Here is a 26,825-nt window from a genome sequence, read left to right as displayed (position 1 = left end):
CCCTCCCCTCCTCCCCCTCACTCACTCCCTCCCTCCTCCCCCTCACTCACCTCACTCCCTCCCTCCTCCCCCTCACTCACTCCCTCCCTCCTCCCCCCTCACTCACATCCCTCCCTCCTCCCCCTCACCTCACTCCCTCCTCCCCCTCACTCACTCCCTCCCTCCTCCCCCTCACTCACTCCCTCCCTCTCCCCCTCACTCACTCCCTCCCTCCTCCCCCTCACTCACTCCCTCCCTCCTCCCCCTCACTCCCTCCCTCCCACCCCCCCCACTCACTCCCTCCCACCCCCCCTCACTCACTCCCTCCCTCCTCCCCCTCACTCACTCCCTCCCTCCTCCCCCTCACTCACTCCCTCCCTCCTCCCCCTCACTCACTCCCTCCCTCCTCCCCCTCACTCACTTCCCTCCCTCCTCCCCCTCACTCACTCCCTCCCTCCTCCCCCCTCACTCACTCTCTCCCCCCCTCACTCACTCTCTCCCCCCCTCACTCACTCTCTCCCCCCCTCACTCACTCTCTCCCCCCCTCACTCACTCTCTCCCCCCCTCACTCACTCTCCCCCTCCCCCCACACTCACTCACTCCCTCATCCCGTCACCACTACTCCTCCACCCCCCCCTCACTACTGCCCCCCCCTCCCCTCACTCACTTCCCTCCTCCCCTCCCTCTCTCTCTCCTCCTCCCCTCCCTCACTCCCTCCTCCCCTCCCTCACTCCCTCCTACCCTCCCTCACACCCTCCTCCCCTCCCTCACACCCTCCCTCCTCCCCTCCCTCACTCGCCCCCCCTCCCCTCACTCGCCCCCCCTCCCCTCACTCGCCCCCCCTCCCCCTCACTCGCCCCCCCTCCCCTCACTCGCCCCCCCTCCCCTCACTCGCCCCCCCCTCCCCTCACTCGCCCCCCCTCCCCTCACTCGCCCCCCCTCCCTCACTCGCCCCCCCCTCCCCCTCACTCGCCCCCCCTCCCCCTCACTCGCCCCCCCTCCCCTCACTCGCCCCCCCTCCCCTCACTCGCCCCCCCCTCACTCCCTCCTCCCCTCCCCTCACTCCCTCCTCCCCTCCCCTCACTCCGCCCTCCCCTCCCCTCACTCCCCCCTCCCCTCCCCTCACTCCCCCCTCCCCTCCCCTCACCCCCCCCCTCCCCTCCCCTCACCACCCCCCTCCCCTCCCCTCACCTCCCCCCCTCCCCTCCCCCCTCACTCCCCCCTCCCCTCACTCCCCCCTCCCCTCACTCCCTCCTCCCCTCACTCCCTCCTCCCCTCACTCCCTCCTCCCCTCACTCCCTCCTCCCCCTCACTCCCTCCTCCCCTCACTCCCTCCTCCCCTCACCCCCTCCTCCCCTCACCCCCACCTCCCCTCACCCCCTCCTCCCCTCACCCCCTCCTCCCCTCCTCCCCTCACTCCCCTCCTCCCCTCACTCACCTCCTCCCCTCACTCCCTCCTCCCCTCACTCCCTCCTCCCCTCACTCCCTCCTCCCTCACTCCCTCCTCCCCTCACTCCCTCCTCCCCTCACTCCCTCCTCCCCCTCCCCCCTCACTCCCTCCCTCCTCCCCTCCCCTCACTCCCTCCTCCCCTCCCTCACTCACTCCCCCCCTCACTCACATCACTCCTCCCCCTCACTCACTCCCCCCCTCACACACTCACCCCCCTCCCTCACTCACTCCCCCCTCACTCACTCACTCCCCCCACACTCACTCACTCCCCCCTCACTCACTCACTCCCCCCCTCACTCACTCCCCCCCTCCCTCACTCACTCCCCCCCCCTCCCTCACTCACACCCCCCCTCCCTCACTCACTCCCCCCCTCACTCACTCACTCCTCCCCTCACTCACTCCCCCCCTCACTCACTCACCCCCTCCCTCACTCACTCCCCCCTCCACTCACTCACTCCCCCCCTCACTCACTCACTCCTCCCCTCACTCACTCACTCCCCCCCTCACTCACTCACTCCCCCCTCACCCACTCACATCACTCACCTCCACCCCCCTCACTCACTCCCCCCCTCCCTCACTCACTCCCCCCACCCTCACTCACTCCCCCCCTCACTCACTCACTCCCCCCCTCACTCACTCACTCCCCCCCCTCACTCACTCACTCCCCCCCTCACACACTCACTCCCCCCCTCACTCACCACTCCTCCCCCACTCACCACTCCCCCCCTCACTCACTCAACCCCCCCTCACTCACACACTCCCCCCCCTCCCTCACTCACCTCCCCCCTCCTCACTCACTCCCCCCCTCACTCACTCACTCTCCTCCCCCTCACCACATCCCTCCCTCCTCCCCCCACTCACTCACTCCCTCCCTCCTCCCCCTCACTCACTCACTCCTCCCTCCACCCCCTCACTCACTCACTCCTCCTCCCCCTCACTCACCCCTCCTCCTCCCCCTCACTCACTCCCTCCCTCCCCCCCTCACTCACTCCCTCCCTCCTCCCCCTCACTCACTCCCCTCCCTCCTCCCCCTCACTCACTCCCTCCCTCCTCCCCCTCACTCACTCCCTCCCTCCTCCCCCTCACTCACTCCCTCCCTCCTCCCCCTCACCACTCCCTCCCTCCTCCCCCTCACTCACTCCCTCCCCCTCCCCTCACTCACCCCTCCCTCCTCCCCCTCACACACTCCTCCCTCCTCCCCCTCACTCACTCCCTCCCTCCTCCCCCTCACTCACTCCCTCCCTCCTCCCCTCACTCACTCCCTCCCTCACTCCCCCTCACTCACTCCCCTCCCTCCTCCCCCTCACTCACTCCCTCCCTCCTCCCCCCTCACTCACTCCCTCCCTCCTCCCCCTCACTCACTCCCTCCCTCCTCCCCCTCACTCACTCCCCTCCCTCCTCCCCCCTCACTCACTCCCTCCCTCCTCCCCCTCACTCACCTCCCTCCCTCCTCCCCCTCACTCACTCCCTCCCTCCTCCCCCTCACTCACTACCCCACCCTCCTCCCCCCACCTCACCCCTCCTCCCCCTCACTCACTCCCTCCCTCCTCCCCCCTCACTCACCCTCCCTCCTCCCCCTCACTCACTCCCTCCCTCCTCCCCCTCACTCACTCCCTCCCTCCTCCCCCTCACTCACCCCTCCCTCCTCCCCCTCACTCACTCCCTCCCTCCTCCCCCTCACTCACTCCCTCCCTCCTCCCCCTCACTCCACTCCCTCCTCCCCCTCACTCACTCCCTCCCACCTCCCCCTCACTCACTCCCTCCCACCTCCCCCTCACTCACATCCCTCCCTCCTCCCCCTCACTCACTCCCTCCCTCCTCCCCTCACTCCCTCCCTCCCACCCCCCCTCACTCACCCCTCCCACCCCCCCTCACTCACTCCCTCCCTCCTCCCCCTCACTCACTCCCTCCCTCCTCCCCCTCACTCACCCCTCCCTCCTCCCCCCTCACTCACTCCCTCCCTCCTCCCCCACTCACTCACCTCCCTCCTCCCCCTCACTCACTCTCTCCCCCCCTCACTCACTCTCCCCCCCCTCACTCACTCTCTCCCCCCCTCACTCACCTCTCTCCCCCCCTCACTCACTCTCTCCCCCCTCACTCACTCTCCCTCCCCCACACTCACTCACACCCTCATCCCGTCACCACTACTCCTCCACCCCCCCTCACTACTGCCCCCTCCCCTCACATCACTCCCTCCTCCCCTCCCTCTCTCCCTCCTCCCCTCCCTCCTCCCCTCCCTCACTCCCTCCTCCCCTCCCTCACTCCTCCTCCCCTCCCTCACACCCTCCTCCCCTCCCTCACACCCTCCCTCCTCCCTCCCTCACTCGCACCCCCCCCCTCACTCACTCGCCCCCCCTCCCCTCACTCGCCCCCCCTCCCCTCACTCGCCCCCCCCTCCCCTCACTCGCACCCCCCTCCCCTCACTCGCCCCCCCTCCCCCTCACTCGCCCCCCCTCCCCTCACTCGCCCCCCCTCCCCTCACTCGCCCCCCCTCCCCTCACTCGCCCCCCCCTCCCCTCACTCGCCCCCCCTCCCCTCACTCGCCCCCCCTCACACCCTCCTCCCCTCCCCTCACTCCCCACCCTCCCCCTCACCCCTCACCTCCCCCTCCCCTCCCCTCACTCCCCCCTCCCCACCCCACACTCCCCCCTCCCCTCCCCTCACTCACCCCTCCCCTCCCCTCACCACCCCCCACCCCACCCCTCACTCCCCCACCCCCCCTCCCCCCACTCACTCCCCCCTCCCCTCCCCTCACTCCCCCCTCCCCTCACTCCCTCCACCCCTCACTCCCTCCTCCCCTCACTCCCTCCTCCCCTCACTCCCTCCTCCCCTCACTCCCTCCTCCCCTCACTCCCTCCTCCCCTCACTCCCTCCTCCCCTCACTCCCTCCTCCCCTCACTCCCTCCTCCCCTCACTCCTCCCCCCTCACCCCCTCCTCCCCTCCTCCCCTCACTCCCTCCTCCCCTCACTCCCTCCACCCCTCACTCCCTCCTCCCCTCACTCCCTCCTCCCCTCCCCCCTCACTCCCTCCCTCCTCCCCTCCCCTCACTCCCTCCTCCCCTCCCCCCTCACTCCCTCCCTCCTCCCCTCACCCTTCCACCCTCCTCCCCTCACTCCCTCCTCCCCCCTCACTCCCCTCCCCCTCCCCTCACTCCCTCCTCCCCTCCCCCCTCTCCCCCCTCACTCAGTCCTTCCCTCACTACTCCCCCCCACCCCCTCACTACACCCCCCACCCCCTCACTCACTACTCCCCCCACCCCCCTCACTCACTCCTTCCCTCACAACTCCCCCCACCCCTCACTACTCCCCCCACCCCCTCACTCCTTCCCTCACAACTCCCCCCCACCCCCTCACTACTCCCCCCCACCCCCTCACTCACTCCTTCCCTCACTACTCCCCCCCACTCCCTCACAATCCCCCCACCCCCTCGCTCACTCTCGCCCCTCTCACTCACTCTCGCGCCCCTGACTCACTCTCGCCCCCCTCACTCACTCTCGCCCCCCTCACTCACTCTCGCCCCCCTCACTCACTCTCGCCCCCCTCACTCACTCTCGCCCCCCTCACTCACTCTCGCCCCCCCTCACTCACTCTCGCCCCCCTCACTCACTCCTTCCCTCCTCCCCATCCTCACTCACTCCCTCCACCCCTCCCTCACTCACCCTCCTCCCCCCTCACTCACTCACTCCCTCCTCCCCTCCCTCACTCCCACCTCCCCTCCCTCACACCCTCCTCCCCTCCCTCACTCCCCCCCTCACTCACCACACTCCCCCCTCACTCACCCTCCCCTCACTCACTCACTCCCCCCACCCACCACACCACTCCCCCCACCACCCACTCACTCCCCCCCTCACACACTCACTCCCCCCACTCACCACTCCCCCCTCACTCACTCCACCCCCCCTCACTCACTCACTCCCCCCTCACTCACCTCACTCCCACCCTCACTCACTCACTCCCCCACTCACTCACTCACCACCCCCCTCACTCACTCACCCACCCCCACTCACTCACTACCCCCCACTCACCACCCCCCCACCCCACTCACTCCACCCCTCCCTCACTCACCCCCCCTCCCTCACTCACACCCCCACTCACCACTCACTCCACCCTCACTCACACCCCCCCCTCACTCACTCACCCCCACCCCACTCACACACCCCCACCTCACCACCACACCCCCACCCACACTCACTCACCACCTCCCCCCACTCACTCACTCCCCCCACACTCACTCACTCCCCCCTCACTCACTCACTCACTCCCCCCTCCCACACACCACTCCCCCCCTCCCTCACACACTCCCCACCCTCCCTCCACTCACTCCCCCCCCTCACTCACTCACTCCCCACCCTCACTCACTCACTCCCCCCAACACTCACTCACTCCCCCCCTCACTCACTCACTCCCCCCCTCACTCACTCACTCCTCCCCTCACCACACACTCCACCCCACACCACTCACTCCACCCCCACTCACCACTCACTCACTCCCCCCACCCTCACCACTCCCCCCCTCCCTCACTCACTCCCCCCACCCTCACTCACTCCCCCCACTCACTCCCCCCCTCACTCACTCACTCCCCCCCACTCCACTCACTCCCCCCCCTCACTCACTCACTCCCCCCTCACTCACTCACACCCCCCTCACTCACTCACTCCCCCCCTCACTCACTCACACCCCCCCTCACTCACTCCCACCCCTCCCTCACTCACTCACTCCTCCCTCACTCACTCCCCCCCTCCCACTCACTCCACTCCCCCCCACCCTCACTCCCCCCCTCCCTCACTCACTCCCCACTCCCTCACTCACTCCCCACCCTCACTCACCCTCCCCTCACTCACTCCTCCCCTCACTCTCTCCCCCCTCACTCACTCCCCCCCCTCACTCACTCCCCCCTCACTCACTCACTCCCCCCTCACTCACTCACTCCTCCCCTCACTCACTCACTCCCCCCCCTCACTCACTCACTCCTCCCCTCACTCACTCCTCCCCTCACACTCTCCCCCCTCACTCACTCCCCCCCCTCACTCACTCCCCCCTCACTCACTCACTCCCCCCTCACTCACTCACTCCTCCCCTCCCTCACTCACTCCCCCCCTCACTCACTCACTCCCCCCTCACTCACTCACTCCCCCCCTCACTCACTCACCTCCCCCCCTCACTCACTCACTCCTCCCCTCACTCACTCACTCCTCCCCCTCACTCACTCCTCCCCTCACTCACTCACTCCTCCCCCCCTCACTCACTCCCCCCTCACTCACTCACTCCCCCCTCACTCACTCACTCCTCCCCTCACTCACTCACTCCTCCCCTCACTCACTCACTCCTCCCCTCACTCACTCACTCCTCCCCTCACTCACTCACTCCTCCCCTCACTCACTCCCCCCCCTCACTCACTCACTCCTCCCCTCACTCACTCACTCCTCCCCTCACTCACTCACTCCTCCCCTCACTCACTCCCCCCTCACTCACTCACTCCCCCCTCACTCACTCACTCCCCCCTCACTCACTCACTCCCCCCTCACTCACTCACTCCTCCCCTCACTCACTCACTCCCCCCCTCACTCACTCACTCCCCCCTCACTCACTCACTCCCCCCTCACTCACTCACTCCCCCCTCACTCACTCACTCCCCCCCTCACTCACTCACTCCTCCCCTCACTCACTCACTCCCCCCTCACTCACTCACTCCCCCCTCACTCACTCCCCCCCTCACTCACTCACTCCCCCCTCACTCACTCACTCCTCCCCTCACTCACTCACTCCTCCCCTCACTCACTCACTCCCCCCTCACTCACTCCTCCCCCTCACTCACTCACTCCCCCCCCCTCCCTCACTCACTCCCCCCCCCCTCCCTCACTCACTCCCCCCCCCCCTCCTCACTCACTCCTCCCCCTCACTCACTCACTCCCCCTCACTCCGGATCTTTTTCTCTCTCTCGGTCGGAAAACCCGATTCGTTTTTTCGCGCTCGAGTCCTGGGATGGCGTCACTTCCGCCGCCCCGCCGCCAGATAGACCGTATTCACGGTGACGCGAATCCGGTCATGGCCGCCCAGGCCCCGCCTCTAACCCAGGAGAACGACCCAGATGTTCCCTAACCCCTCCCCCACACAAATACACAGACTCCCAGCCACTGGGTCCAATCCCCTGTGTGTTGGTGGATATATATCCCTGTGTGTGTTTCTGTCTGTGTGTATGTGCGTGTGCCTGTGTGTATTTGCCTGTGTATGTGCATCTTTGTTTCTGTGCGTGTGTTTCTGTGGTGTGTGTGTATCATTGTGTGCATGTATCCGTGTGCTTGTCTGTGTCTCCGTGTGTTGTCCATGTGTCTCTGACTGTGTGCGTCTTTGTGTGTTTGTGTCTCCCTGTATGTCTATCTATGTGTGTGTCTCTCTCTATGTGTGTGTCTCCCTGTGTGCGTTGTCCATGTGTCTCTGTGTATGTGTCTGAGTGGTGCAGCACGGTAGCACAGTTGTTAGCACAGTTGCTTCACAGCTCCAGGGTCCCAGGTTCAATTCCCGGCTTGGGTCACTTGTGTGGAGTCTGCACGTTCTCCCCGTGTCTGCGTGGGTTTCCTGCGGGTGCTCCGGTTTCCTCCCACAGTCTAAAGACGTGCAGGTTAGGTGGATTGGCCATGCTAAATTGCCCTTAGTGTCCAAAAAGGTTAGGTGGAGTTACGGGGGTAGGGTGGAGGCGTGGGCTTAAGTGGGGTGCTCTTTCCAAGAGCCGGTGCAGACTCAATGGGCCGAATGGCCTCCGGCTGCACTGTAAATTCTGTGCTCTATGAGTGTGTGCCTCTCTGTGTGTTTGTGTCTCCCTATGTGTCTGTGTATTTCTCTCTGTGTGCGTGTGTCCCCGTGTGTCTGTATGTGTCTCTCTATATGTGTGGCTCTCTATGTGTGTGTGTCTCTGTGAATGTGTCTCCCTGTGTATGTGTGTCTGTGGTGTGTGTGTCTGTCTGTGTGTGGGTGTGTCTGTGTGTGCACCTATGTTTCTGTACATGTGTGTGTGTATCAGTGGGGGAGGAAATACAGGATGAGCTGGAGGCACTGTTGTGTCCGGAGGAGGATAGGACAGGTGCAAACAGGGAAGGTACAGGGGCCCGATGGGTTCCCGATGGAATTTTACAAGAAGAATTTTACCAGCTGGTTCCGTTACTGATGGGGATGTTCAATGACTCTTTGGCCCTTGGTTCCCTTTCTGCTTAGTCAGGCACCCATCTCCCTTATGCTGAAAAAGGACAGGATCCCATGGAATATGGGTCGGGCCATCATATTTCACTGCTTAACATAGATGCTAAGTTGTAAGCTAAGGTTCTGGCATTGAGGTCGGAGCCTTGTCTCCCAGATGTGGTGTGGCCATCTAAAATGGCCGCCCGCAAAGGATAATGGGAATTGTGGTCAAGTCGGGACACAGACAGTGCACAGCCCCTGTGTATTGTGCAGAGAAAAACCAGACCAAACTGAAACTTGCACCTGTTAAAGGTCAATCATCGATTTCCCCAGACAATAGACTCAAAATAAGGAATTGCAACAGTATCAGACTCACCGGCGTCACCTCCCCTTATTTGGAAAGACATGCGTACTTGGGACAATGGTAACTAGGACCCGCCCAGCCATCGAGGTACCCGCCCCTAATTGCCCGGTATCGATTAGAGTGATCGAGACCCGATCGATCCATTGGATCCTGAGTTGGGACCGCCCAAAAGGCCGCGAAAGAGAAGAAGGATAAGAGGCCCTGCGCACGAGGGATCGGTCTCTTTTGGGATCGGCCTGTGCCCACTCCAATTGCAGCATAACGACCAGCCAAGTTCAAGGCCCGCGATCACTACCTGACAGAGACGAGCCGCAGCCGAGACGAACCTGACGATTTCCAGCCGACAAACGTGGGGACTCAGATAAAGGCCTTATCCACCCGCACAGAGCTGGTCACCCAGAAGTTAAGTGAAGGTCATCTTAGTTGATAGGTGTAGTTTAATGTGTAGCCGCCTGTATCATTGCACAGAGAGATAGGTCTTGTGTTTAATAATATACTGGTTGTGTGGCCATTTGGTCAATACAAGAAACATGCTCGCAGCTTGTGGTTATTATTAGCAACAGTGGTTAGGGAGGACCAGACGGGATTTGTAAAGAGTCAAAGACTGTCATCCAATGTGTGGCGACTGCTGAATGTGGTCCTTACCCCGGCGGCTGGGCGGGAGCCAGAGCTAGTTGTGTCATTGGATGAAGAAAAGATGTTTGATAGGGTGGAGTGGAGGTACCTCTTTGCGGTGTTGGAGAAGTTTGGGTCAGGCTCCTTGTCCCTTTAAGAAATGTTTTTGTCTTATCACATGGCTTCAGTGATGTCATTGTGTGGGTGGAGGTGGGCTGTGGCTCTGGAAGTTAGTTTTACTTTCGCTTTGAGCTTGAACTGGTTGGTACAAAGAACAAAGAACAAAGAAATGTACAGCACAGGAACAGGCCCTTCGGCCCTCCAAGCCCGTGCCGACCATACTGCCCGACTAAACTACAATCTTCTACACTTCCTGGGTCCGTATCCTTCTATTCCCATCCTATTCATATATTTGTCAAGATGCCCCTTAAATGTCCCTATCGTCCCTGCCTCCACTACCTCCTCCGGTAGTGAGTTCCAGGCACCCACTACCCTCTGCGTAAAAAACTTGCCTCGTACATCTACTCTAAACTTTGCCCCTCTCACCTTAAACCTATGCCCCCTAGTAATTGACCCCTCTACCCTGGGGAAAAGCCTCTGACTATCCACTCTGTCTATGCCCCTCATAATTTTGTATACCTCTATCAGGTCGCCCCTCAACCTCCTTCGTTCCAGTGAGAACAAACCGAGTTTATTCAATCGCTCCTCATAGCTTATGCCCTCCATACCAGGCAACATTCTGGTAAATCTCTTCTGCACCCTCTCTAAAGCCTCCACATCCTTCTGGTAGTGTGGCGACCAGAATTGAACACTATACTCCAAGTGTGGCCTAACTAAGGTTCTATACAGCTGCAACATGACTTGCCAATTCTTATACTCAATGCCCCGGCCAATGAAGGCAAGCATGCCGTATGCCTTCTTGACTACCTTCTCCACCTGTGTAGCCCCTTTCAGTGATCTGTGGACCTGTACTCCTAGATCTCTTTGACTTTCAATACTCTTGAGGGTTCTACCATTCACTGTATATTCCCTACCTGCATTAGCCCTTCCAAAATGCATTACCTCACATTTGTCCAGGTTAAACTCCATCTGCCATCTCTCTGCCCAAGTCTCCAGACAATCTAAATCCTGCTGTATCCTCAGACAGTCCTCATCGCTATCCGCAATTCCACCAACCTTTGTGTCGTCTGCAAACTTACTAATCAGACCAGTTACATTTTCCTCCAAATCATTTATATATACTACAAAGAGCAAAGGTCCCAGCACTGATCCCTGTGGAACACCACTGGTCACAGCCCTCCAATTAGAAAAGCATCCCTCCATTGCTACCCTCTGCCTTCTATGGCCTAGCCAGTTCTGTATCCACCTTGCCAGTTCACCCCTGATCCCGTGTGACTTCACCTTTTGTACTAGTCTACCATGAGGGACCTTGTCAAAGGCCTTACTGAAGTCCATATAGACAACATCTACTGCCCTACCTGCATCAATCATCTTAGTGACCTCCTCGAAAAACTCTATCAAGTTAGTGAGACACGACCTCCCCTTCACAAAACCGTGCTGCCTCTCACTAATACGTCCATTTGCTTCCAAATGGGAGTAGATCCTGTCTCGAAGAATTCTCTCCAGTAATTTCCCTACCACTGAAGTAAGGCTCACCGGCCTGTAGTTCCCGGGATTATCCCTGCCACCCTTCTTAAACAGAGGAACAACATTGGCTATTCTCCAGTCCTCCGGGACATCCCCTGAAGACAGCGAGGATCCAAAGATTTAGAACATAGAACATAGAACATAGAACAATACAGCGCAGTACAGGCCCTTCGGCCCACGATGTTGCACCGAAACAAAAGCCATCTAACCTACACTAAGCCATTACCATCCATATGTTTATCCAATAAACTTTTAAATGCCCTCAATGTTGGCGAGTTCACTACTGTAGCAGGTAGGGCATTCCACGGCCTCACTACTCTTTGCGTAAAGAACCTACCTCTGACCTCTGTCCTATATCTATTACCCCTCAGTTTAAAGTTATGTCCCCTCGTGCCAGCCATATCCATCCGCGGGAGAAGGCTCTCACTGTCCACCCTATCCAACCCCCTGATCATTTTGTATGCCTCTATTAAGTCTCCTCTTAACCTTCTTCTCTCCAACGAAAACAACCTCAAGTCCGTCAGCCTTTCCTCATAAGATTTTCCCTCCATACCAGGCAACATCCTGGTAAATCTCCTCTGCACCCGCTCCAAAGCCTCCACGTCCTTCCTATAATGCGGTGACCAAAACTGTACGCAATACTCCAAATGCGGCCGGACCAGAGTTCTGTACAGCTGCAACATGACCTCCCGACTCCGGAACTCAATCCCTCTACCAATAAAGGCCAACACTCCATAGGCCTTCTTCACAACCCTATCAACCTGGGTGGCAACTTTCAGGGATCTATGTACATGGACACCTAGATCCCTCTGCTCAGCCACACTTTCAAGAATTTTACCATTAGCCAAATATTCCGCATTCCTGTTATTCCTTCCAAAGTGAATCACCTCACACTTCTCTACATTAAACTCCATTTGCCACCTCTCAGCCCAGCTCTGCAGCTTATCTATATCCCTCTGTAACCTGCTACATCCTTCCACACTATCGACAACACCACCGACTTTAGTATCATCTGCAAATTTACTCACCCACCCTTCTGTGCCTTCCTCTAGGTCATTGATAAAAATGACAAACAGCAACGGCCCCAGAACAGATCCTTGTGGTACTCCACTTGTGACTGTACTCCATTCTGAACATTTCCCATCAACCACCACCCTCTGTCTTCTTTCAGCTAGCCAATTTCTGATCCACATCTCTAAATCACCCTTAATCCCCAGCCTCCGTATTTTTTGCAATAGCCTACCGTGGGGAACCTTATCAAACGCTTTGCTGAAATCCATATACACCACATCAACTGCTCTACCCTCGTCTACCTGTTCAGTCACCTTCTCAAAGAACTCAATAAGGTTTGTGAGGCATGACCTACCCTTCACAAAGCCATGCTGACTATCCCTGATCATATCATTCCTATCTAGATGATTATAAATCTTGTCCCTTATAATCCCCTCCAAGACTTTACCCACTACAGACGTGAGGCTCACCGGTCTATAGTTGCCGGGGTTGTCTCTGCTCCCCTTTTTGAACAAAGGGACCACATTTGCTGTCCTCCAGTCCTCTGGCACTATTCCTGTAGCCAATGATGACATAAAAATCAAAGCCAAAGGTCCAGCAATCTCTTCCCTTGCCTCCCATAGAATCCTAGGATAAATCCCATCAGGTCCCGGGGACTTATCTATTTTCAGCCTGTCCAGAATTGCCAACACCTCTTCCCTACGTACCTCAATGCCATCTATTCTATTAGCCTGGGGCTCAGCATTCTCCTCCACAACATTATCTTTTTCCTGAGTGAATACTGACGAAAAATATTCATTTAGTATCTCGCCTATCTCTTCAGACTCCACACACAATTTCCCATCCCTGTCCTTGACTGGTCCTACTCTTTCCCTAGTCATTCGCTTATTCCTGACATACCTATAGAAAGCTTTTGGGTTTTCCTTGATCCTTCCTGCCAAATACTTCTCATGTCCCCTCCTTGCTCGTCTTAGCTCTCTCTTTAGATCCTTCCTCGCTACCTTGTAACTATCCATCGCCCCAACCGAAACTTCACACTTCATCTTCACATAGGCCTCCTTCTTCCTCTTAACAAGAGATTCCACTTCCCTGGTAAACCACGGTTCCCTCACTCGACGCCTTCCTCCCTGTCTGACCGGTACATACTTATCAAGAACACGCAGTAGCTGATCCTTGAACAAGCCCCACTTATCCAGTGTGCCCAACACTTGCAGCCTACTTCTCCACCTTATCCCCCCCAAGTCACGTCTAATGGCATCATAATTGCCCTTCCCCCAGCTATAACTCTTGCCCTGCGGTGTATACTTATCCCTTTCCATCATTAACGTAAACGTCACCGAATTGTGGTCACTGTCCCCAAAGTGCTCTCCTACCTCCAAATCCAACACCTGGCCTGGTTCATTACCCAAAACCAAATCCAACGTGGCCTCGCCTCTTGTTGGCCTGTCAACATATTGTTTCAGGAAACCCTCCTGCACACACTGTACAAAAAACGACCCATCTATTGTACTCGAACTATATCTTTTCCAGTCAATATTTGGAAAGTTAAAGTCTCCCATAATAACTACCCTGTTACTTTCGCTCATATCCAGAATCATCTTCGCCATCCTTTCCTCTACATCCCTAGAACTATTAGGAGGCCTATAAAATACTCCCAACAGGGTGACCTCTCCTTTCCTGTTTCTAACTTCAGCCAATACTACCTCGGAAGAAGAGTCCCCATCTAGCATCCTCTCCGCCACCGTAATACTGCTCTTGACTAGCAGCGCCACACCTCCCCCTCTTTTGCCTCCTTCTCTGAGCTTACTAAAACACCTAAACCCCGGAACCTGCAACATCCATTCCTGTCCCTGCTCTATCCATGTCTCCGAAATGGCCACAACATCGAAGTCCCAGGTACCAACCCACGCTGCCAGTTCCCCTACCTTGTTTCGTATACTCCTGGCATTGAAGTAGACACACTTCAAACCACCTACCTGAACGCTGGCCCCCTCCTGCGACGTCAAATCTGTGCTCCTGACCTCTATACTCTCATTCTCCCTTACCCTAAAACTACAATCCAGGTTCCCATGCCCCTGCTGCATTAGTTTAAACCCCCCCAAAGAGCACTAACAAATCTCCCCCCCAGGATATTTGTGCCCCTCAGGTTCAGATGTAGACCATCCTGTCTGTAGAGGTCCCACCTTCCCCAGAAAGAGCCCCAGTTATCCAAAAATCTGAAACCCTCCCGCCTGCACCATCCCTGTAGCCACGTGTTTAAATGCTCTCTCTCCCTATTCCTCATCTCACTATCACGTGGCACGGGCAACAACCCAGAGATAACAACTCTGTTTGTTCTAGTCAAGGCCTCAGCAATTTCCTCTCCAGCCTCCTTCAGTATTCTGGGGTAGATCCCATCCGGCCCTGGGGACTTATCTACCTTAATATTTTTTAAGACACCCAACACCTCGTCTTTTTGGATCACAATGTGACCCAGGCTATCTACACCCCCTTCTCCAGACTCAACATCTACCAATTCCTTCTCTTTGGTGAATACTGATGCAAAGTATTCATTTAGTACCTCGCCCATTTCCTCTGGCTCCACACATAGATTCCCTTGCCTATCCTTCAGTGGGCCAACCCTTTCCCTGGCTACCCTCTTGCTTTTTATGTAAGTGTAAAAAGCCTTGGGATTTTCCTTAACCCTATTTGCCAATGACTTTTCATGACCCCTTCTAGCCCTCCTGACTCCTTGCTTAAGTTCCTTCCTACTTTCCTTATATGCCACACAGGCTTCGTCTGTTCCCAGCCTTTTAGCCCTGACAAATGCCTCCTTTTTCTTTTTGACGAGGCCTACAATATCACTCGTCATCCAAGGTTCCCGAAAATTGCCGTATTTATCTTTCTTCCTCACAGGAACATGCCTGTCCTGTATTCCTTTCAACTGACACTTGAAAGCCTCCCACATGTCAGATGTTGATTTGCCCTCAAACATCCGCCCCCAATCTATGTTCTTCAGTTCCCGCCTAATATTGTTATAATTAGCCTTCCCCCAATTTAGCACATTCATCCTCGGACCACTCTTATCCTTGTCCACCAGTACTTTAAAACTTACTGAATTGTGGTCACTGTTACCGAAATGCTCCCCTACTGAAACATCTACCACCTGGCCGGGCTCATTCCCCAATACCAGGTCCAGTACCGCCCCTTCCCTAGTTGGACTGTTTACATATTGTTTTAAGAAGCCCTCCTGGATGCTCCTTACAAACTCTGCCCCGTCTAAGCCCCTGGCACTAAGTGAGTCCCAGTCAATATTGGGGAAGTTGAAGTCTCCCATCACCACAACCCTGTTGTTTTTACTCTTTTCCAAAATCTGTCTACCTATCTGCTCCTCTATCTCCCGCTGGCTGTTGGGAGGCCTGTAGTATACCCCCAACATTGTGACTGCACCCTTCTTATTCCTGATCTCTACCCATATAGCCTCACTGCCCTCTGAGGTGTCCTCTCGCTGTATAGCTGTGATACTCTCCTGAACAAGTAGCGCTACTCCGCCTCCCCTTTTACATCCCCCTCTATCCCGCCTGAAACATCTAAATCCTGGAACGTTTAGCTGCCAATCCTGCCCTTCCCTCAACCAGGTCTCTGTAATGGCAACAACATCATAGTTCCAAGTAGTAATCCAAGCTCTAAGTTCATCTGCCTTACCCGTAATGCTCCTTGCATTAAAACATATGCACTTCAGGCCACCAGACCCGCTGTGTTCAGCAACTTCTCCCCGTCTGCTCTGCCTCAGAGCCACACTGTCCCTATTCCCTAGTTCTCCCTCAATGCTCTCACCTTCTGTCCTATTGCTCCCGTGCCCACCCCCCTGCCATACTAGTTTAAACCCTCCCGTGTGACACTAGCAAATCTCGCGGCCAGGATATTTATGCCTCTCCGGTTTAGATGCAACCCGTCCATCTTATACAGGTCACACCTGCCCCGGAAGAGCTCCCAGTGGTCCAGATAACAGAAACCCTCCCTCCTACACCAGCTGTTTAGCCACGTGTTTGTCTGCTCTATCTTCCTATTTCTAGCCTCACTGGCACGTGGCACAGGGAGTAATCCCGAGATTACAACCCTCGAGGTCCTGTCTTTTAACTTTCTGCCTAGCTCCCTGAACTCCTGCTGCAGGACCTCATGCCCCTTCCTGCCTATGTCGTTAGTACCAATATGTACAACGACCTCTGCCTGTTTGCCCTCCCCCTTCAGGATTCCCTCTACCCGTTCGGAGACATCCTGGACCCTGGCACCAGGGAGGCAGCATACCATCCTGGAGTCTCTTTCACGTCCACAGAAGCGCCTATCTGTGCCCCTGACTATAGAGTCCCCTATAACTATTACTCTTCTGCGCTTTGACCCTCCCTTCTGAACATCAGAGCCAGCCGTGGTGCCACTGCTCTGGCTGCTGCTGTTTTCCCCTGATAGGCTATCCCCCCCGACAGTATCCAAAGGGGTATATCTGTTCGAGAGGGGGACAACCACAGGGGATTCCTGCACTGACTGCCTGCCCTTTCTGGTGGTCACCCATTTCTCTGCCTGCACCTTGGGTGTGACCACACTTACATAACTGCGATCTATGACGCTTTCCGCCACCTGCATGCTCCTAAGTGCATCCAATTGCTGCTCCAACCGAACCATGCGGTCTGTGAGGAGCTGCAGTTGGGTGCACTTTCTGCAGATGAAGCCATCCGGGACGCTGGAAGCCTCCCGGACCTGCCACATCTCACAGTCAGAGCACAGCACCCCTCTAACTGACATTGCGTCAATTAATTAAAATTAAAATTTGTCTTTTTTTTTTCTAAATGCTTTTCTTTTTTTTTTTTAAATTACAAAGTTACTGTCAACTATCTGTTTCCTAGCACTAGATTTCTAATAGAAATGCGATAGCTAACTATAATATTCTCCGATCTCTGGCTTAGATATCCTCTAAATTATAATTAAGTTATTATATGTTTAATTAGTTCCCAAATACTCAAAAAAATTTAGGTTAGAATCCCAACCAGCCACTCAGGTCACAGCTTTTCTGTGATGTCACTTCAGTTTCCCCCCGACACACACAATTTGAAAAAAAGGTATAAAAGTAAAAATCACTTGCTTACCTTCTGAGATGTTCTCAGGTTCTCTCGCTGACAGAGACTGCTCCTCCACCTCCAATCCTTGACCTGCACAATGCTAATAATATAATAATATAATATGGCACTTACCTTACACCAATGGGTCTTATTATTAGGTTAGAGGAGGAGGGTGGGTGGGAGACACTACACGTGTAGTGTCTCGGGTTTCCTCTCCACCAGAATTTATTGGGGGGGGGGGGGGGGGAAACTTGCCAGATGTCGAACTTCCGGTTCCCGCCGAAATCCAAAGGGCTGCTCCTGTAAAGGTAAGGTTTTTAAATACACTACTCACCTCCCAGAAGGCCCCTGCGCACCGCTGCCGCCGAAATCCAAAGGGCTGCTCCTGTAAAGGTAAGTGGTTTTAAACTCACTACTCACCTCCAAGAAGGCCCCTGCGCACCGCTGCCGCCGAAATCCAAAGGGCTGCTCCTGTAAAGGTAAGTGGTTTTAAACTCACTACTCACCTCAGAAGGCCCCTGCGCACCGCTGCCGCCGAAATCCAAAGGGCTGCTCCTGTAAAGGTAAGTGGTTTTAAACTCACTACTCACCTCCCAGAAGGCCCCTGCGCACCGCTGCCGCCGAAATCCAAAGGGCTGCTCCTGTAAAGGTAAGTGGTTTTAAACTCACTACTCACCTCCAAGAAGGCCCCTGCGCACCGCTGCCGCCGAAATCCAAAGGGCTGCTCCTGTAAAGGTAAGTGGTTTTAAACTCACTACTCACCTCAGAAGGCCCCTGCGCACCGCTGCCGCCGAAATCCAAAGGGCTGCTCCTGTAAAGGTAAGTGGTTTTAAACTCACTACTCACCTCAGAAGGCCCCTGCGCACCGCTGCCGCCGAAATCCAAAGGGCTGCTCCTGTAAAGGTAAGTGGTTTTAAACTCACTACTCACCTCCCAGAAGGCCCCTGCGCACCGCTGCCGCCGAAATCCAAAGGGCTGCTCCTGTAAAGGTAAGGTTTTTAAATACACTACTCACCTCCCAGAAGGCCCCTGCGCACCGCTGCCGCCGAAATCCAAAGGGCTGCTCCTGTAAAGGTAAGGTTTTTAAATACACTACTCACCTCCCAGAAGGCCCCTGCGCACCGCTGCCGCCGAAATCCAAAGGGCTGCTCCTGTAAAGGTAAGTGGTTTTAAACTCACTACTCACCTCCAAGAAGGCCCCTGCGCACCGCTGCCGCCGAAATCCAAAGGGCTGCTCCTGTAAAGGTAAGTGGTTTTAAACTCACTACTCACCTCAGAAGGCCCCTGCGCACCGCTGCCGCCGAAATCCAAAGGGCTGCTCCTGTAAAGGTAAGTGGTTTTAAACTCACTACTCACCTCCCAGAAGGCCCCTGCGCACCGCTGCCGCCGAAATCCAAAGGGCTGCTCCTGTAAAGGTAAGTGGTTTTAAACTCACTACTCACCTCCAAGAAGGCCCCTGCGCACCGCTGCCGCCGAAATCCAAAGGGCTGCTCCTGTAAAGGTAAGTGGTTTTAAACTCACTACTCACCTCAGAAGGCCCCTGCGCACCGCTGCCGCCGAAATCCAAAGGGCTGCTCCTGTAAAGGTAAGTGGTTTTAAACTCACTACTCACCTCCCAGAAGGCCCCTGCGCACCGCTGCCGCCGAAATCCAAAGGGCTGCTCCTGTAAAGGTAAGGTTTTTAAATACACTACTCACCTCCCAGAAGGCCCCTGCGCACCGCTGCCGCCGAAATCCAAAGGGCTGCTCCTGTAAAGGTAAGGTTTTTAAATACACTACTCACCTCCCAGAAGGCCCCTGCGCACCGCTGCCGCCGAAATCCAAAGGGCTGCTCCTGTAAAGGTAAGTGGTTTTAAACTCACTACTCACCTCCAAGAAGGCCCCTGCGCACCGCTGCCGCCGAAATCCAAAGGGCTGCTCCTGTAAAGGTAAGTGGTTTTAAACTCACTACTCACCTCAGAAGGCCCCTGCGCACCGCTGCCGCCGAAATCCAAAGGGCTGCTCCTGTAAAGGTAAGTGGTTTTAAACTCACTACTCACCTCAGAAGGCCCCTGCGCACCGCTGCCGCCGAAATCCAAAGGGCTGCTCCTGTAAAGGTAAGTGGTTTTAAACTCACTACTCACCTCCCAGAAGGCCCCTGCGCACCGCTGCCGCCGAAATCCAAAGGGCTGCTCCTGTAAAGGTAAGTGGTTTTAAACTCACTACTCACCTCCAAAAAGGCCCCTGCGCACCGCTGCCGCCGAAATCCAAAGGGCTGCTCCTGTAAAGGTAAGTGGTTTTAAACTCACTACTCACCTCAGAAGGCCCCTGCGCACCGCTGCCGCCGAAATCCAAAGGGCTGCTCCTGTAAAGGTAAGTGGTTTTAAACTCACTACTCACCTCAGAAGGCCCCTGCGCACCGCTGCCGCCGAAATCCAAAGGGCTGCTCCTGTAAAGGTAAGTGGTTTTAAACTCACTACTCACCTCAGACTGCACAGGTTGAAAAGAAGGGTTTCTCTAGCTGCATTTAAAAAGGGGTTTCCAAATTACTTGATAACTTAAAAGAGATAACTGTTTTCTGGAAGTATTAAAAACTGCTATTTTGGAAAGGAAACAAGAGAATCCATACTAAGTGTCATGGGAATGTCACTTTAAGAAATGTTTGTCTGCTCAAGTGGCTGCAGTGATGTCAGAGTGTGGGTGGAGCTGAGCTCTGGCTCTGCTTTATAGTTTCGCTTTGAGGAAAAGCTTGGGTGTGTCTGTGTTTTTTGGTTTTGTTTTAGTGTTGGAGCTGAAGCCAGCCAAAGAAGGTGTAATGTTGTTCTCTCTGCCATCTAAAGACTATCTCCAGATCATTTGGTGATTTCAACGTGGTAACTGTTCTCAGTAGTGAAGTTAAACTTGATGTCTTTCTATACAAAGGGTTCTTTTTATCTTATGGATGTTAAAAGGAAAGTTTAAGGATTACTTAGAGTTTAAGGATTACTTGGGGGGGGGGGTGTATTTGAATTGATGGTTGCTAAGTTGTTCACTGTATATTTAAAAAAGTTGTCATGTGAGAGTGCCTTTAAAAATGGATATTTAAGCAATGTACCTTTAAGAAATGCAGTGATGTCAGAGTGTGGGTGGAGCTGGGCTTTAGATCAGCCATTTTGCAGTTTTTAGTTTCAGTTTGAAAAGAGCTTGGGTGTGTCTGTGTTTGCAGTGAGCTGGATCTGCTGTGATCTCTGCCATGAAAGACTATCTCTGGATCATTTGGGTGATTTAAACTCATAATGGTAAAGCCTTTACCCTGATGAGTTCCTGTTTAAAGGTGTTAAGTCTCTTGGATGTTGAAAGGAATAACTGAAGGATTATTTAGTGTTGTAATATTTTTGGGGTTATCTTTGACGTAAGGGGTGTTAAGTGATCCAATGTTTATTTAAAAGGTTAAGTTGAGTTCATGGAATTAACATTGTTTGTGTTTAAAAACCCACGTGTCCATAATTGTAATCCCACTCCTGGAGAACAAGCCGTGTGCTCGGAAAAGCAACAATAGCATTAAAGAGGGCGGTTGGTTGAACTCCATGATACATTTTGGGGTTCTGAAAACGCCTCGCTCATAACAAAGGTTAACTGAGTTCATAGAATAAACATTGTTTTGCTTTAAAAATTACTTTAAAATTTCCGCTGCACCACACCTGTAGAGTGGGCCGTGTGCGCCCCATACCACAATCTAGTAAACGTCGAGGGTCAGGTGAACTCCATGATATACTTTGGAGTTCTCTAAACCCTGGCCCACAACATAAGTCTTAAAGGTAGTAAGAGTGTCGTGTGCTGGGCCACACCTTTTAGGTTCATGGGATCTTGTTATTAAATTGGAACAGTTAAAAGGGGAATTTATTAAGTGTTATACATAGATTACTGGAGCTGTGTGGGGGCGTTATGTTTGTAGTTGATAAAAATGCTTGCTGTGTGTGTTTATAAAAATGTTAACTCAATTCCTCAAATAAAGTTTTTTTTTTTGATTAAAAGCACCTAAGGCCTCTGTTGAATAACACTGGAAAGGCTGGCCCTTGTGTTCATTGTAATCAAAATCAAGAAACAGTTGTAGGACAGGTGAATTCCATGAGTTTTCTGAACCCTGGCCCAGAACCCTGTATAAGGCCCCTTTGGTCAGTATTCGTACAAATACCATGAGCTGGGTTTTTTTCAGTTACACCAAGGGACAAGGCCTATGTCACCTCTATCGTTCTCATTAGCGATTTGGCAAGTGTCCCCGTATGTCCTGTCTTTTGTTATATGTTATATGTTTTAAGCTGGGGTCGGAATCAAAGATGTTACATTTGTGCTAAACACCAGTTCAAGCCGGTCAGGTTGGATGCCACATTTGGACTGGGGAAGGGGCTGGAGGGATCGAGTGACCTATTTCTGGAGGGGCAGCTTGCCCGCCTGGAGGAACTGAAAGAGAAGTTTGGGCCCTCGGGCCTGGATTCGTTTAGGTACCTTCAGGTCCGAAAACCTTTCAGACAAACATTCCCAGAGGCAGCGCCATCCTCATTGACGGAGAGGACGCTCTCGTGTGCAGGGTCGGAGCAGGGTGGGACGTCTGGTATAAATGGCCGGATTCTGGCGGAGGGCCCCGTTTCACGGGGTGAAAGCCAAGAGGGAGGAGGAGCTGGGCCCATGTTGGAGGATGAGGTGTGGAGCGAGGCCCTTTGGAGGGTGAAAGCCACATCCTGCTGTGCGAAGCTGAGCTTGATCCAACTTAAGGTAGCGTTGAGGTCACACCTGACCAGAGCAAGAATGAGTCGCTATTTTTGCGGGGTTTGATGACAGGTGCGAGTGCTGTTCGAAGGCGTCAGCTAACCATATGCACATATTTTGGCCCTGTCCCAAACTGATGAGCTTCTCCGTCTTGTTGCTAACTTTGCCTTAGTTTAATTGCTGTTTTATCACCTTTGCTCTTGAGTCGCCAGGTATCTTTATGATACCGCCACGTGGTTCAGGTCCGAGTAATGATCAATAATCCAATACACCGCTTAGTAAGATTTAAATCAAAGCACATTTATTATACACAGTAATCACTACTCATGGACAAATTCTACGTTTAAGCTACTTCTACAACTAACAGGCCAATACTTAACTTGGAACTGGCCCACCAGGTCAGGGAAACGAATGGCCTTTCGTTCGGGTTCTGAGCCTGCGGGATTCGAAGTTGGTACAGATTGGTAGCTAGGAGCTCCTATCTCGTAGCAAGCGTTGAAGTAAGACATACATGTTCGATCGGCTGCTGAAGAGTGACGAGAGCTGGAAGAGCTGGAAGCGAGCCGAAGAAGAAGAGAGCGACTTGAACTTGGGGCTCAATTCTTATAGTCCCCAGGGGCTTCCCGCCTTTCGGGGCGGACCCTGTACCTGGTCCCAAGTGATTGGACTTTGTCCCAATCGCTTGGTTCGATTTTCTCCAATGCTGGAGCGGTTCCCTGATCGATGGGCGGTCTCGAGGTGCTCGGTCACCTCCCTTTGTGTAGGCTTCTGCTGGCGCCGAAGAGTCTGGTTTTGCTTTGTGTGTCTAAATGTTGCTTATTGTTCCCGGGGATTGCTCATTAGCATGCAGATGGCTGGTGTTTTGTTATGCTGATGGTTGCCGGTATCGATCTTGTCTGGCCTTTCCAGAGGTAAATACACAGCCAACCTGCAGCTGCTGGTTTTTGTCCTGTTGGCTGACTTTCCCATCAGCCTTTGCCGTTCGCCATTTTAAATCGGGAGTTAGCCATTTTAAATCGGGAGTTGGCCATTTTAAGTGGCTACAGTCTCCTTCTTTCAACACAACGGCTGCGATTCTGCACATCGAGATTAACCCCTGTCCCTTGGTAGCCATGTTCGGGGTATCGGGCCTGCCGAAGAGGCGGATAGGAGCGGGGGCAGGTGTTCTTACCTTCACCTCGCTGATTGCTCGTAGGCGGGTCCTGCTGGGATGGAGGTTGGCGACTCCGCCCAGTGCCTCGGCTTGGCTAGGTGACTTAATGGAGTTTCTGCACCTGGAGAAGGTCAAGTACACCGTGAGGGGGTCAATTGAAGGGCTCTACCAGAGATGGCGGCCATTTATCGTCTAAGGGGGCAGCACGGTAACACAAGTGGATAGCACTGTGGCTTCACAGCGCCAGGGTCGCAGGTTCGATTCCCCGCTGGGTCACTGTCTGTGCGGAGTCTGCACGTTCTCCGCGTGTGTGCGTGGGTTTCCTCCGGGTGCTCCGGTTTCCTCCCACAGTCCAAAGACGTGCGGGTTAGGTGGATTGGCCATGCTAAACTGTCCTTAGTGTCAAAAAAGGTTAGGAGGGTTATTGGGTTACGGGGATAGGGTGGAAGTGAGGGCTTAAGTGGGTCGGTGCAGACTCGATAGGCCGAATGGCCTCCTTCTGCACTGTACGTTCTATGTTCTACTTCAAAGAGATGGTCACTGTTAGCTGCTGGGAGAGGGGTGGGGGGATCTTGTTCCTACTGTGGAGTGGGGGGTTAATTGGTGGAGGGAGGTTGCTTTTCTCCTTTTTTTTGTTGTTGATGGGGGGGGGGGGGGGTTACAAGATTTGGCTTCTTGTTTTCTTGTCTTGTTTTACTATTGGTGTCTCTATTTTTCTGTCTTTATATTTTATAAATTGAAAAATATTAACAAAAATATATATTTTAAAAGGCACATGTCCATTAATCATCCATGGATCAAAAATGTAACAGTACAAATCAAAGAAAGGGGGAATGAGGGAATAGACGGGAAGGATATTTTATACTCCCCCCCCCCCCCAAAAAAAAAGATGGACGGCACAGTGGTTAGCGCCGCAACCTCACAGCTCCAGGGTCCCATGTTCAATTTTGACCTCGGGTGACTGCCTGTGTGGAGTTTGCACTTCCTCCCCGTGTCTGCGTGGGTTTCCTCCGGGTGCTCCGGTTTCCTCCCACAGTCCAAAGATGTGCAGGTTAGGTGGATTGGCCATGCTCGATTGTCCTCGAGTGACAAATGGTTAGGTGGGGTTACTGGGTTACGGGGATAGGGTGGAGGTGTGGGTTTAAGTAGGGTGCTCTTTCCAAGGGCCAAATGGCCTCCTTCTGAACTGTAAATTCTATGTAAAGAATTTAATTTTAGGTCATGGACATTTCATTATGAGGTACTCAAGACACAAATCACAAACACACATCCATCTAATCTATCCCCATTAATTAAGTTCCCTTCTCAGTCTCTACATTGGTAACAACTCAGATGTCAAAGCATCCACAGTCACATTATCCCTTCCAGGAATGTGCACAACTGCAACACTGAACTGTTGTAATAATAAACTCCAATGGAATAGCTTTGCGTTCCGGCTTTTAAACTGCTGTAGCTCTAGTAGCAAGGCTTCCTTTTTGACGGTGGAATACTTTCTCTGGCACGGATTTTAGTTTTTTCGAGATGTTCCCCTCTGGCCTCTCTATTCCTGCATCGTCGTCTTGTAGTAGCACTGCCCCCTACCCTTGGGTCACTGGCATCTGTGGCCATTTTAAATAGTCTGGGTAAGTCCGTGGTGGCCAGCACCAGTTCGTCCACTAACATGGCCATCAATCTCTCAATCCCCACTTGGCGTTCTGTGGACCACAGCGGTTTTGCTTGTTTCTGCAACATGTCCAACATGCATTGCATTTCAGTCTCTAACTGAGCCAGGCTCCATGTTTTTAATCGAGGTGGATGTGGCTTTAGTGGTTCAGAGTTTCTTATGTCTACATCATGAGTAGCTAACAGAGTGCCCCCTGGTGTTTCACTACAACTCTGTTCAGTATCTTGATTATACCTGTCTCTTTGTATATGATGCAGTCAGTCTTTTCTGATTGTCTAATACTGTATATTCAATTTTTGAGGATCCTCCAGCACCAAACTACAGCAGTATTGTCAATACTGAGGGAAATATTGGGCTCACGTTTAATCAATAAATACTCTTCGGCCCCTCCAGCTTTGCATTCTCTCTTTTCCTTCACATGGTTACCTTCAGTGACAAGTAAAAGCAGAGGGGTCAATCCTCTCAGAGTTGGTTGACTATATCTGCAACATTCTTTTCATGTGTTTTCGTAAAATCCTGGGGCGGGATTCTCCACAGTCGGCGCGATGTCCGCCGACCGGCGCCAAAAACGGCGCGAATCAGTCCGGCATCGCGCCGCCCCAAAGGTGCGGAATTCTCCGCATCTTGAGGGGCCGAGCCCGCTCTTTGAGGGGCTAGGCCCGAGCCAGACTGATTTCCGCCCCGCCAGCTGGCGCGGAAATGACTTCGCCAGGCGATGCATGCGTGGGAGCGTCAGCGGCCACTCACGGCATCCCCGCGCATGCGCAGTGGAAGGGGTCTCTTCCGCCTCTGCGGAAGTGAAGACCATGACTAAGGCGGAAGGAAAAGAGTGCCCCCACGGCACAGGCCCGCCCGCCGATCGGTGGGCCCTGATCGCGGGCCAGGCCACCGTGGGGGCAACCCCCGGGGCCAGATCACCCCGCCCCCCCCCCCCCCCAGGACCCCGGAGCCCGCCCGCGCCGCCTTGTCCCGCCGTTCGAAAGGTGGTTCAATCCATGCCGGCTGGCGTGTGTTGACAGCGGCGGGACTTCGGCCCATCGCGGACCGGAGAATCGCCGGGGGTGGGCCCGCCGACCGGCACGATTTCCGACGACCGGCCCGGCGCGATTCCCGTCCCTGCCGAATCTCCGGTGGCGGAGAATTCTGGACGGGGCGGGATTCACGCCGGCCCCCGGCGATTCTCCGACCCAGTGGGGGGTCGGAGAATCGCTCCCCTTATCTCCATTTGGTAACGCGGACTGACTCAATTTGGGCTTTCCAGATTTCAATTGTTCTTTACTTTCAGAATCAGAGGGTAGCACGTTATTGGCTCTGTGAACTTTCTGGTTGTTGTTAACAGATCTCCATCCACCTTCCCCTTAACTTGGATTAATGATTATTTCATCTCATTTGCTAATTCCTTCCAATACTTTGAAGGGGCACCGTGGACCTTTAAAGGGATGTGGGTTAATCAGCTGTTTGCTCGGTGTCACTTCACTGTTCTTGCTATCCTCATCCTGAATAACTGATGCCATGCTATTGTGAATGTAATAAAGTCCAATGCAATAACCTTAGCATTCAGGGTTTTAAACTTCTCTATAAACACAAGTGGATTATGGTCTGCGTAAACTAAGCATTGTTTATTCTCGTGTTGGACATATACTTCAAAGCGCTGCAGGGCTAGTAGCTTCCCTTTCGATGATGGAATACTTTCTTTGGCACAAATTTAGTTTTCATTTTCGAAAAATGCCCCACTGGCCTCTCTATTCTTGCATCGTCGTCTTGTAGTAGCGCTCCCCCCACTCCCAGGTCGCTGGCATCTGTGGCTACTTTAAATGGTCTGGATAAGTCCGGGGCGGCCAGCACCGGTTCATCCACTAACATGGCCATAAATCTCTCAAACTCTACTTTCCCATTAAAACAGGCACGGCCTGGGAAATATTTGCAACTGAAGTGGATGGCAATGGGTTTACT

General features: G+C 54.2%; 1 protein-coding gene across 11 annotated transcripts in view; it reads right to left on the bottom strand.

Moving 5' to 3' along the window:
• cenpk (centromere protein K) overlaps positions 1–26,825 on the bottom strand; it is a 63,242-nt gene that overhangs the window by 23,201 nt on the left and 13,216 nt on the right. Inside the window, exon 1 of one of the 11 annotated variants that reach the window (XM_072487961.1) lies at positions 7,338–7,437. The exons of 1 other annotated variant lie outside the window; for it this stretch is intronic. The gene's annotated coding sequence lies outside the window, so the exon portion shown is untranslated. 9 more of the 11 variants (XM_072487960.1, XM_072487968.1, XM_072487959.1 and 6 more) reach the window with 9 other exon arrangements.

The sequence above is a fragment of the Scyliorhinus torazame genome, chromosome 22, assembly GCF_047496885.1.
Source record: "Scyliorhinus torazame isolate Kashiwa2021f chromosome 22, sScyTor2.1, whole genome shotgun sequence".
NCBI classification, from domain to species: domain Eukaryota; kingdom Metazoa; phylum Chordata; class Chondrichthyes; order Carcharhiniformes; family Scyliorhinidae; genus Scyliorhinus; species Scyliorhinus torazame.
The sequence above is the reverse complement of the archived record's forward strand: the minus strand, read 5'-3'. Positions and strand labels throughout refer to the sequence as shown.